This window comes from Balaenoptera acutorostrata, chromosome 6 (genome assembly GCF_949987535.1).
Source record: "Balaenoptera acutorostrata chromosome 6, mBalAcu1.1, whole genome shotgun sequence".
NCBI lineage: Eukaryota > Metazoa > Chordata > Mammalia > Artiodactyla > Balaenopteridae > Balaenoptera > Balaenoptera acutorostrata.
Window position 1 is genome coordinate 69,589,481 of NC_080069.1, and position 13,602 is coordinate 69,603,082.

Here is a 13,602-nt window from a genome sequence, read left to right on the forward strand (position 1 = left end):
GACTTACTTAAGATTTTTCCTCTAGGACTATCTGGATTACACCAAGTGTTGTTTTTGTAATCATTACTTGTAATGGCTGACTAATCTCCCACTGAGCGGATATGCCATAATCGAATTAACCATTTCCTATTGTTGGATTTTTACGTTGTGAACAATTTTTCGCCATTACAAATAATTGTTCTGTAACAGATTGCAAATTTTCATCACATATTTTTAAATCTTTTGATTATTTCCCTAGTACAATTTCCCAGAAGATTCTACTGGGCCAAAGGATCTGATATTTTTAAATCATAGATATTACTAAATTGATTTCTAGAAGATTTTTGCAATACTAATGGTAATGGATGAGAGTACTAATTTTACTTCTTCCCAACAAATATTAAATATTACTATGGGTGTTGCTTTGTTTTGTAGCTAAATGAATGGAAGAAAAAAGGTACCTCATTATCATTTTAATTGTTACTTTTTAAAATCAAAAGTGAAGTGGAACATTTTCCCAAGCTGGTTAACTAGATGATCTCTTCTCAATATCTAGTTACTTTACTTTGCCACACAAGAACAGAGGTAGTTTTCAGGCAGTGCCTCTCAACAGGAAAAATATACTGATTGTTTCTTTTTTATGTGGATGCTTTATGTGGGTTAGTCTACGGATTTGTATATAAGCCTGTTCTCATAAAATGAACCTGTAAATTGGGAGCATTCTTATTTTAAGAAAGCAGTGGCAGTCTTTCTGAAAAAATAATTGCTAGAACATTTTACCACATTTACCTTGATCCAAAACATTGAGTTTATAGAGGAATCTAATCAACTTAGCAAATCAGCCAAAAACAACAGTACATGACAGATCAAATTCCATTTGAACAAATACCACATAGACTGGGCAATTCCAGAGGGCAGAAGTAAGACCAATGAGGGGAAGCTGAAGGGAGACAAGATTTTTGCTAATGATAGGAAGGATTTTCTAACAATAAGCTCAAACTCAAAGTGGATATGAGCTGTCCTCTGAGGAAGCAAGTTTCTTATCACTCTGGTCCAGCAAGGATGTCAGGGATAGTTTGGGGTACCGTATGGGTGTGGGGGAAGCCTGATGGGGAGTAGCATGCATAGCCTCTAAAGTCCATTCTGACTCTATTTTCCCTAGAGCAGCCCTTGGACCTGGACCTCTTGTCCCAGGAATAGGGACTGATTTGTAAAGGAGAGAGAAGAGGAAGAACCTGTCTTGCTCTTCTTGTGGGTGGGGCTGACCCTAGCCAGAATTTTGAAATAGTCAGACTCTATCGTTGGCATCTTCCCACTTCCCTTTCTGTACTTTTGCTTACAGTCTCATCCAGACCTCAAGCTCCAAGCAGGACCACTCCTACTTCACTACTCCTCCCTCTCCAACCATTTCAAATGTCCCATTCTTTTAATACAGCTAAGCTAACCTCAGCTAAGTGTTGAGAGGAAAGCAATTTGTTTAAACCATTTCACTCTAAAATGTGAATGACTGATAGCCCCATGACCTTCCCAGACAGATACGAGTTTTCAAAACAAGATGTTTCTAAAACCAATGGCATCTTTAACTGACAACACGTGGTAAATTAAACTCCAATTAATAACCCTTCTAGAATTCAAGTTCAAGCACCATTACTTACTGTCTGGTCAAGTTGAAGAAATTACTAAGCCACTCTGAGCTTCAATATTCTCATCTGTAAATGAGTAAGATATATTATTAAACCAAAAAATGTATATAACCTGCATACCATAATGTTTGACATATATCTTAGTAAATGTTAGTTATTCTTCTCCCCTCTGCAGTCTCCCAGAAAAAGGTAATCATGGATTTCCTGCTCTCTTCCTTCTGTTTCTGTTTCAATGTCCATAATCCATATTCCTTGGGCCGGGAGGTGAGTATCCAAATCAGAGAACAGGCAGCTGAGATTCTAATGTAAAAGAGAACTTTCTCAAGTTCAGCTGCCTCTACTATCATTTTCTATTGCATTATTTTCTGCCATTACATTTTTTACATTTTTCTATTCTCTTTTGTGTTCATTTTGGGGTTTTTGTTTGTTTGTTTGTTTGACTGCTGAATTAGGAGGTTAACTTTTGATTTGAAAGTTTGCTTAATTTATTTTCTTTTTTTAATAAATTTATTTATTTTATTTATTTATTTTTTACTTTTGTTGCTGTGCGCAGGCTTTCTCTAGTTGTGGCAAGCGAGGGCTACTCTTCATTGCAATGCGCAGGCTTCTCATTGAGGTGGCTTCTCTTGTTGCAGAGTACAGGCTCTAGGCGTGCGGGCTTCAGTAGTTGTGGTGCACAGGCTCAGTAGTTGTGGCTCGTGGGCTCCAGAGCGCAGGCTCAGTAGTCGTGGTGTATGGGCTTTGTTGCTCCGTGGCATGTGGGATCTTCCCGGACGAGGGATCGAACCCATGTCCCCTGCATTGGCAGGCGGATTCTTAACCACTGCACCACCAGGGAAGTCCCCTTAATTTATTTTCAATATCCCTTATTTTCTATATACATAACACTATAGGTTTCCTTCTGGGTAGCATGTTGACTATAAACCACAGATTCTGTAAAGATTTTACACAGATTTTGTAATGCTCCTGTGTCCATTCATCTTTACCTGTTTTGTAATTTCCATTTGATTTTCTCCTTAACCCAAGAGTTATTTAGTAATGTGTTTTGATTTGTTTTTAATGCATGGCTTTGGTGGATATTATGGATTTGTGATTCATGAATAGTCTTACTGTCTCTATATTCACATAATAAATAAATGTAGCACTTTAGGTGTTAGAAGGCAGCAGGCATCTGGTGGCTCTCTCTCCCCTCTCTATTTCTTCTCTATATATTTAGATCTCTATAAATGATACTAACTCTTAAACGTTTATATTAAGTACAGGTGAGCTATAAATGAAAGGATGCCTCATTAAATATATTTTTAAAAATAAATAACACAGTATAGTGCTTTCAGTAAACAAAAGCAATAGGTGTCCATTGAAATTATATCCTGTAACAATAAATCAACTGTGTTCTGTTAATGTGGTGAAAAATGATAGAAGCCGTAATTAAAACAAAAGTATGCAAAGCCAGAAAAATAAAACTCTCCTTGTGCATGTAATGTAACATCTTTGCAGATGAAGATATTTCATCTGCAGATATTTATCTTTGCAGACAAAAATAATTATCTTCACACACTAAGCTAAAATTTGGCAATGTTTTATTAGTGGTTTAAACCAGGTAAGTATAATTATGTAACTGTTGTTATTTTTATAGCCACATTTGGGAGTTCTCAGCTGATTATGAGATTGCCTTATCAAAATGAGATAGGAGAGCTGACATCCTCCCAAACTGTGTGACTTGTTTACTTATTTAAAAATGTATCTTCTTCCCACAGGTACTGGAGACCAAGTTAGAAGCTGTATTAATGTTAAAATTAAGAGACCATAATGCACCTTCACATCTGAGTCCTTTGGAGTGACCAAATGCTGTGGTTTGACCTGTACTGGGGGTTTCCCAAGATATGGAGAACTTTCAGTGCTAAAATGGAGACAGTCCCAGACAAACCAAGACAATTCTACTTATTTCCCACCAGTAAGTCACGACATTATCCAGGGCCGATCTTACAAGCAGGCAGATTAAGCTAACTGCCATTGACTTTGTACAATTTAAGAGCTATCAGAAAGGCCATTCTGTCTCCCCAATTACCCCATACTCTAATAGCTCTGTCCTCTTTACTGACATGCAATTTCCACCATTAGAGTCATTCCTCACATCATTTTTCTTTTCAACTAGAATTAGACATCAAAGGCCCAGGCATTATCTTTAGAAGGACTTTGTTACAAAGCCCAAACCTGGAAAGGAAGATGCTTTTAGGACTTTCTTCTTATTGCATAACCCAAAGAACCTTTTGAAAAACATAAAAAACCAGTCTGGTAAGGATGACACTAAATTATTTAGAGGTTTCCCTCTGTATCCCCAGCTGCCCCTTCTCTGCCCCCTTCTTCAGGCTGTTGGTATCTTCATTCTATCTCTCCTGTATCCTATAACAAACCCTCTTCCAAGTACTGGAGGTCACAAGTGGACTTACACTAAATTGTAAGGTTTAGAATGAGGTTTACATCTTCATAAAGTTTAAAGAGTTACCTCTTCAAAGGACATATGCATTTTAAGTGGGACTAAAGCTTCTATTTGTCTTAAGTCAAAGAAAATAGAAACAAAGGGAGAAATTTCAGGCACAGGTACTGGCAGCAGAAAATCTGCAGTGGCCCAGATTCACTCAGGCAACTACCTCCCCCCTCCCCCCCTCCCCCCGACAATCATGCAGCGGGTACTGTGGAGCTCCTGCAGGTAGGAAGGCTTCATTAGAGAGTGAGAGAATCCATTCATTCTTTCAACAAGCATTTGTTGAGCATTTACTACATGCTGGGCATATTCGGTTCCTAAGATCAATGAGATGCCCTTTCTACCCACACGACTCTCTACAAGTACTGTACAAGTACAAGGACCTAAACAAGTACCATAAAGACGCATGCCTAAGGTGTCACAGGAGCGGAAGGGGGGAACCCCGGTTGAAAGTAGCTGAGGGAAGTCAGGGGTGGCAGGATAGGCACAGCAAACACAGAATTTAGGCCCACGACACCTGTGCTACTATAATAGACTGAGAGAGAAAGCCACATCCAAACAGCAGAATTCTCCCCACTTAACCTAACCTTCCTCTGAAACCGAGTTTTAAACTCAAACTACCTTCTTTGACTATTAAAAAATCCCTAAACATACAAGTTGGAAGAAAATATATATATATAAATTATATAAAATTAAAGTAAATTTAATAGTGTAAATAACTTATGCAATCCTATGGGAACTGCAAACTCAAAAACTATTTTTCTAGGGGTGTAATGATTCAAAAATCCAAATAAAAGGGAAGATTTCAGCTTTTGAGAGTAATGAGCTTGGCTTTTTATAGAAAAAAAGTCATTTGGCTTTTATCTCTTTCTGTTTCACTTTCTAGAAGTAAACACTTGTCTCTAGTCTATTATTTCCACTTTTCGAATTACATTATACACTAACTGAATCATCTTTCATGTTTTGTCTCATAATTAAAATTCGAACCCACATTTCCTTCTCCTGACTTTTATATATCAGGAATTTAGCTAAATTAACTTAGGGAGTCTAAGTTTGCTCCTACTTATTTCAACAGCACAACTTGGCACTTTCTTCAGGAAGCACTGCAAATTTTCAAGGAGATTATTATATCTTATATTACCCACCACCGTCTTATCAGTGGGCAAACCAAGGTTCAAAGTGCAGCAGTGAAATGAAACTCTTAGGTAGTAAAAAAAAAAAGAATCACTCAAGGGAGTTATGGACCCTTCCCTAAATCTCTTGGTCAGACACTCTCTTGATGTGTTTACTTAGAGGACAACCCTAGGGACGAAGAGATGGACTGAATCTTGAATAGGAGTCACACACTAGGTCGAGGTTGTATGTGACCTCTAAGGGCCCTTCCAAACCTAAGATTCTGTAAAATTACTCTTTGGGATGTCTGAGAGTCTTGACTTGTCGGGGCTTCACTTGTGCCACGTGAACCATGGATTCTAAGTCAGGTGTCTTCTTTTATCAGCTTTCCTGCAAGGAAACAACTGACTGACCCAACTCTTAAACCTGGGCTCCCTGATTCTGCTGTCACCCCAAACCAGAAGTCAAACAGAAAATGAACAAACATTGAGTCACCACGTTTTGTATACAAGCTGCTAAACTAGATCTGGGGGGATTTTTCAATAGTTGGCAACATGACATGTGAACAATGAAAATTTTAAACACCATGAAAGTTAAAAAAAAAAAAAAAAAGAATAACAATGAAAAGATGTCACCAGGAAGTCTTATACAGTGAAATGGAGGTGAATAGATAGTTTTAGATTCTCACACTGTTTACTAGCTATGTGACCCTGAGCAAGTTTTTCAATATTACTAATCCTTTAACCACATCAGTAAAACAGGGTCACTAATAGTACTTTCATCATAAAACTGCTGTGAGATCAAGTGAGGTGACTACGTAAAATGATTAATAGGGTCTGTGCAGAGGAAGGATTTGAGCTTGAGTCTTCCATTTGCCCTTCCGTACACTCTGTGCTCCTCTCCACCCCCTCTGTGCACTGGGGAGGCTGGCCTGTGTGCCTTCTGCCTGGATTTCGTCACCTGAGAGCCCTGGCAGGGGAATGGAGGGAAGAAGGAAGGAAGGAGAGTGAAGGTGAGATGTATATTCTCCAGCTCCCTACCTGCAGGGTCGCCATGGGGCTGTCAAGGTCCCTTGACAGGTGGCCACAAAGCCTATGAAGTGGTCCTGTTCACACAGCCATCAGGCCTAGATGAGGTTACCGTGCCTGCCTGGGGTTACTGCAGTCTCCCTCGTGGTTTCCTACACACTTCCCACAGGACTGTAAATAGTCCCTTTGTTAAACTCTCATTAGATTACCCAGCTGGCGTGCATCATGTGATAAAATAGCCAGGGAACCACAGTAGCAACCCCAGCAGCAGCAGCAGCCATAGTTAAGATTATTTGGAGCATAAAGTTAAGCACCAAATGAATTTTACAGACACTGCAAAATACACAGTGTAATGCAATACATTCCCCTACCTGCAGAAGGTAGCTGGAATATCTCAGACACAGACCATTTCCTAATTCTCAGACTTTTTCATAACATACCTGAGGAATAGCTTTCCCTTTGAAAAATCTCTTGTCATTAGGGTTGCCTGATTTAGAAAACAACAACAACAAAAACAATGAATAATCTTTTAGTGTGAGTATGTCACAAACATTGATGTTGCTCAACTGAAATTTATTCATTGTTTACCTGAAGGTCAAATTTAACTAAGTGTCCTGTGTCTTATTTTCACTGTTTCTTAAATATGTTTTCAAGAATACACTTGCCTTTACAACTGGGTAGGAAAGTCAGGCTTCATGATTAACCAGTACTTTCCCATGTAAAAATATGTTCACTATCAACCTGAGCACACAAGTGATAAGTACAGAGAGGCCAACTCCGAGTCACATGCTATTCTAGACATACCAATTGTGTCTGCCTTTCCCTCCAGCAATTTCCAAGTACAACTGCCCTATACAGCCCACCCCACCCCCGCCCAAGGAGACTATGAAACAACCACTGGACCAGAAGGACCACTGCTTGACAGTGACGGACGTTATCTGGTACAAAAAGTTGAGCTGGACCAATCAGATTTCTGGTATCTCTAGAGAATTTTGCTGGAGAGAATGAGGTGGTTAGCAATGACAGCTGTAGGAGCTAAAAGAAGCCTTGGTAAGCCTTATGCAAAATGAATTTGTAAGAAGCAGAAGTTGCGGTAGAGGAAATATAGTCATCAAAAAGTGAAAGAATACAAGTGCATAACACAATGAAGCAGACATACAAAGAGTAGCTAGGATCCATTGATGATGGCACGCCAGAGGAAAGCTCCATTCACTCAAGAGAGAGGTCTCCAGAGCCTCTTGGGATGCAGAACCAACCCAAAACTCTTGCCTCCCCAAGGATCAAGGTGTCTTGTTTTCCCTTGAATGGTGAAGGACGCAACCTCTCTTGTATCCTTAAAATGCCCTCCTTCTTACTTGTGATAATTCAAGTGAGTCTCCTTGTGAACAAAAGCCCAATCACCCTGTATCTGCACCACAGGCTGCTGGGCCCCAACCAGGTAAGGCAGTCTCCAACCTTAAAGAAATTCCCATGCAACCTCAGCCTTGTGGAGGTTCAGAACCCTGCTATCAGAAAGTGGGGAGAGCGGCCTTCAGCCATAAAAAGAAACAAAATTCTGGTATGTGCTACATCATGGATTAACCTTGAAAACATTATGCTAAGTGAAATAAGTCAAACACAAAGGCCACATATTGTGTGATTCCATTTATATGAAACATTCCAGAATAATAAATACAGAGAGACAGAAGGCTAATAAGGGTTGGTGAGAATGAGGAATAACTGCTGAATTGGTAGAGAATTTCTATTTGGGATGATGAAAAAGTTCAGGAAATGGATAGTGATGATAGTTACACAACACTGTGAAAGTACTTAATGCCACTGAATTTTACACTTAAAATGGTAAACTATATGTTATGTATTTTTTTACCACAATTAAAAAAAAAATTAGTATGTCTGAGTCCAGGGTTTCAGTGGATTTCCATATGCCACTAAAATAGTTCTAAGGCAGTGGAAACTGCTGTACATTAGAATTATCTGGGGAACACTTAAAATTCCCACTGTCAGGACCACATCTCAGACCTAGTCAATCAGAATCTCTGGAGGTTGGCATAAGTATTTTTATTTTTAATAAATTTATTTATTTATTTATTTATTTTTGGCTGCGTTGGGTCTTTGTTGCTGTGCACGGGCTTTCTCTAGTTGTGGCGAGCAGGGGCTACTCTTCGTTGCGGTGCGCAGGCTTCTCATTGCAGTGGCTTCTCTTGTTGCGGAACACAGGCTCTAGGCCCATGGGCTTCAGTAGTTGTGGCAAACAGGCTCAGTTGCTCCGCGACATGTGGGATCTTCCCGGACCAGGGATCGAACCCGTGTCCCTTACATGGGAAGGCAGATCCTTAACCACTGTGCCACCAGGGAAGTCCCGGCATAAGTATTTTTTAAAACTCCCCAGTTTATTCCCATATGCAGCAAAGTTTGGGAAGAGTGCTCCAAGGCAATTTGCTTCTCAGATGTTAACGTGCATACAAATAATCTGGACATCTTGTTAAAATGCAGATTCTGATTGGTAGACCTGTGGTGGATCCACAGTCCTAACAAGTTCACAGGTGGTACTAGTGTTGCTGGTCTGTGGACCACACTTTGAGTAGCAACTCCCTAAGACTCAACCTGGCCGGTTATGTATCTATCCTTTTAACAAAGAAAGTTACATCAGCACTTAAAAAGTGATTTTAAGACTTAACAACCTTCATTATTAGGAAGGTCTTTATATCCATTCACATTTTCATTACCTATATTTCTTCAGCCTAATAAAACATTCCTCCATGGTCTTCCTCCAAAGGCCCAGATGTTATCATCAGCTACCTTGAATTACTGAATATTTCTTATCATCACTTCTGTTTTTGTCTGATTTCGCATGTTCCTGTAGATCTGAGTATGGATCCAGAAATATCCATTTAATGAGCTAAAGTTAATTCCACATCTTGGTTGCAGTATATAAAATATAACTATCAACATTTCAGTGAGACTTGTGCCTGATAATTCAAGAATAAATTATACAAGATCTTGATAGCTTTGCTACTGATGTCAAAATCATTCCCTTTCCCAATATCAAGCAGTAATAAAGTTGAAAAAGTATATTTAAGGAAATGAATTGTAAAATGATACCAATTATTTATAAAGTGATTTCATCACACACATTTGTTGACAGAGAAGATGCAGAGACTTCTGGTTCCAAAGGATCTTAAACAAAATGCATGAGGTCTCCACTAATGATTACAATTAGGAATTTAAATATTAGCAGCCAGAGGTTTGAACAACTCATTGGTGAGGCATTTGTAGAAGGGGTGGCAAATTGGAGTTATTACAAGACACAGTTCACTTCTAGCATCAACTTTTCAGATCATATATAAACCAAGGAGAATAGAAGAGGAATTTCAGAGCTTCACTGTAAATTAACTTTTGCCTGAAGCTGGTACATACAATCCCAGTTTAAATGGCAGAGTCCATCTAGAAAATACATAGTTCAAGAGCCACAAAAAGTTCAAAAACCTGAAATGTGCAGCAGGAATGAATGATAGCAATGTACATGTAAAGATGGTATAAAATCTAAAAACATTGATGGGAGGAACAGAAGAGAATCAAACCAACTGAGCAAATATTTGTGATAATAATTACGCAAAATATGGCTAACTTAAGCAAACTCATAATGACAATTTAAGGGTTTAATTATCATATTTGATAATGTCAATTTTATAGCAAAAAGCATTGAGAGTCAGCACTTAGAGCAATAAATAAGGACCTAATATTAATAGAAGCCATAATAAATAATGCAAAAAAAAATCCTAAATGTATGTTGCAAATATAGTAATAAATACCTAAAGTAAAAACATAAAAATAAAGTAGAAATGTAACCATGATCAAGATTCAACCAAGATTTTAATCATCTGCTTTCAGAACACCATCAAAAAGATAGAGCATTAATAAGGATACTGCATATATTATATACAAATAATTTACTATATTGTTCAGTGCCTCTTAAAGGCTTGCATGGCAAATTCCTCTCAGAGCTCACACTCAAGACAGAATTTCCTCTCCTGATGAACAGATACTCTTTTTAGCTATACAAAACTTTAGAGCTATTTCAGAAAAACTTAAAAATACAAAATCCATGTAGTTTGTGTTTTGTTGCAGCTATTAGAAAGCTCAGGGCCAGGGACTTCCCTGGTGGTACAGTGGTTAAGAATCCGCCTGCCAATGCAAGGGACAGGGGTTCGATCCCTGGTCCAGGAAGATCCCGCGTGCCGTGGAGCAACTAAACCCGTGCACCACAACTACTGAGCCTGTGCTCTAGAGCCCGCAAGCCACAACTACTGAACAAGAGAAGCCGCCACAATGAGAAGCCCGTGCACCGCAACAAAGAGTAGCCCCCACTTGTTCCACAACTAGAAAAAGCCCGTGTGTGGCAACGAAGACCCAATGCAGCCAAAATAAATAAATAAATAAATGAAAAAAGCAATAGCTTATTTATTTATTTATATTTATTTTTTGGCTGTGTTGGGTCTTTGTTGCTGTGCGCAGGCCTTCTCTAGTTGCAGCGAGCGGGGACTTCTCTTCGTTGTGGTGTACGGGCTTCTCATTGCGGTGGCTTCTCTTGTTGCACAGCTCAGGCTCTAGGCGTGCGGGCTTCAGTAGTTGTGGCTCACGGGCTCTAGAGCACAGGCTCAGTAGTTGTGGCGCATGGGCTTAGTTGCCCCGCGGCACGTGGGATCTTCCCCGACCAGGGATCGAACTCGTGTCCCCTGCATTGGCAGGCAGATTCTTAACCACTGCACCACCAGCGAAGTCCAAAAATGCAATAGCTTTAAAAAAAAAAAAGAAGGAAAAAAGAAAAAGAAAAAAAGAAAGCTCAGGGCCAAACTTTGATCTTAATGATGTCATTGATGTCATTTTTCTTCAGCCACAACTTTTTAATATAGTATTAATTTTCCCCCTCTTACTTGGATTTCTGCCTTTTAAGCTGTATTATTGGTTGTTTGTCTTAGTGTATCTGTGCTTTTATTCTAAGCCACCTCAAATCCTTTTTTGAAAGTATATCATAAAAAATAAATCAGTATAAATGCAGATCTGAACATGGCATCTAATAAAATAAAACAAATTGTACAGACCTGTTGGAAATCCCTGGCCATCCTCAGAATGGGCTCTTTGAAGACTGGACAGGGCCAGGCAGGCTTCCCTGGGCCATGGCTTTTAAAAGACTCCTTAGCATTTGCATAAACCAGCATCAAAGTGTACAGCCTAATCCTAATTCAGATGTGAGATCCTTTCACTGACCCTGTCATATAATCCCTGCTGCTATTGTTTGAATCTGAATCTCTGACAGACCTTGTGTGCATGAGGTGGTCCATCTCCTTCCCAGTTCCTGGCTTGCTGTCTCCACTTTGGCTCCACAGCACTGATCTTTTCCCAACATTTACTGGCATCCTTACTAAGAACCATTCTCACCTAGTGAATCCAGAAAGCTGGCTAATTCCTCCAAGAGCCAACTCTCCTCCACTGCCCAGATCTGATCAAGCCAGCCTTGGTCCTGGCACTGCGGGGGACAGCATGAAAGTCACATGGGAATCAAGGGAATTCAAGACACATGCTTTCTTTCCAAGTGTCTCTTTCAATAAAATGTGGATTACAGAATGAAAAACAACCAAAAAAGCACTTCCTAATTATAAAAAAAGTATCAGTTCTATATAATGGTGTATAACTTGGAAAAAAAATAGACAGGTAGAAATGCTAATAATGTCTCAAAATCTGTGCAAAGAAAAAAATTACAAACTATCTTAGCCTCAATATCTCTCCCCAGTTAAAAGCACAACTTTCCAAATTTCTTTTATATATCTCATTCATTCACTTATCAAAGAGTTATTGAGCATCTACTGTGTGTCAGATCTGGGCTGGGCACTAGGGATACAAGGGTGAAGGAGAAAAAAAGAGCTTGCTGTTCAGTGGGGGAAGAAACTCTACTTATAAAATGAATAAGTACAGGATGTTGTAGAAGCACAGACAAGAGTCCCCTAAGTGTCTTGCAGGAATGGGATGAATTTCCTGAGTAAGGGAGACCTGAAGGATGAGTAAGGGCAGGGCAGGACAGAAGCTGTTGTGGGCGGGAGAGAAAATGAACTAGAAATGGGAGGTGGTAGAGATGAGAGAGGTATACGGGTGTAAGAGTTAAAGATGAGGTAAAATTGATGAGATTTGATGACTAAACAGTAAGACATGGGCAGGGAAGAGGCATGGATAATATGCAGGGCCTGGTTTTGGCAGAAGGGTGGTGCCATTCACTGTGACAGGCAATATAGGAGGAGCACGACTGGGAGGGATTACGATACACTGGGTGAGCCATGTTTCTAAGTGATGGAGGAGAGAGAGAGAGGGAGAAGGAAAAGGGAGAGGGAGAGAAAAGAAGAGGGAAAGGGGGAAAGATGGTAGAAGGGTTGAAGATTGATGATCCCAGATTACTGACCTCTCTACTGACCACAGATGCTGGAGGAAAAAATGAAGATGACTCTAAACATACACTTGCCTTTTCTTACTAGCTGGTTATTGATTCTACACCCTTATACCTAAAAACCTAAAGGAGTCCATTTGTCCAGGCTAGAAGCAAGTCGGGTGGCTTGGAGAGAAATTTGGCAAAATCATCTTCTTGGCCCGATTCCCCTGGACCCACCACTCATGGAAAGGAGGTATGATAACCCAAAAGGAAAAATAGAAAAAGAGAGATTCTCTGGAAGTCTTGGAGTTGCAGCCCACAGACCTCCATTTCTCTAGTTCTTATTTGGTTTTCTAAGGGTGGGTATAGGGTATACTTCTTCCCCAAATAGAAGGTTCAGGCCCCCCTCAGTGCAACAGCATGTAGGGGCCCAAATGACCAAGAGACAAGCCAAAGTAGATTAGTGAGCCACAAACAGGCTGGATGAAGCAAATGTTGGCTGGATAATGCCAACAGCTCAAGAAAAACTGTTGGACTCAAAGGAAAATGAACATGGATACTAACTCCAAATATGAGGAAAGGCCTTTATAAACGTTGACTTAAACTGTCCCAATACATTCGATTCATGGAGTAAAACTAACTGGAGTATAAGGAAAAACGCTCAGTCCCTAGAGGCATTTGACAAGTCCCAGAAGTGGGAAAACCAATCATATTTTTCCTTTGACCCGCTGACAGCTGACCTAGGTATCCAGAAGTACAGAAGGCCTGATACCTAATTCAGAGCAACCAACCAGAGTCCCACTGTGAAAGATCTCAGGACAGACAATGGGGTGCTTTTGAGAGGAAGAAGAAAACAAAGAGGTAGCCTTTCACCCAGATGTGGAGACAGTGTTAATTCAAAGTAGATGAGGATAGAGAAGGATTTTTTTTCAAATC

At 39.8% G+C, this 13,602-nt stretch overlaps 1 protein-coding gene across 3 annotated transcripts in view; it reads right to left on the minus strand.

Annotated features, from left to right (window-relative positions):
• JAK2 (Janus kinase 2) overlaps nt 1-13,602 on the minus strand; it is a 265,376-nt gene that overhangs the window by 194,152 nt on the left and 57,622 nt on the right. For 2 of the 3 annotated variants that reach the window (XM_057547975.1, XM_057547978.1), the window contains exon 2: nt 1,635-1,688. The exons of the other annotated variant lie outside the window; for it this stretch is intronic. The gene's annotated coding sequence lies outside the window, so the exon portion shown is untranslated. The remainder of the gene's footprint in view (nt 1-1,634; nt 1,689-13,602) is intronic. 3 annotated transcript variants of the gene reach the window in all.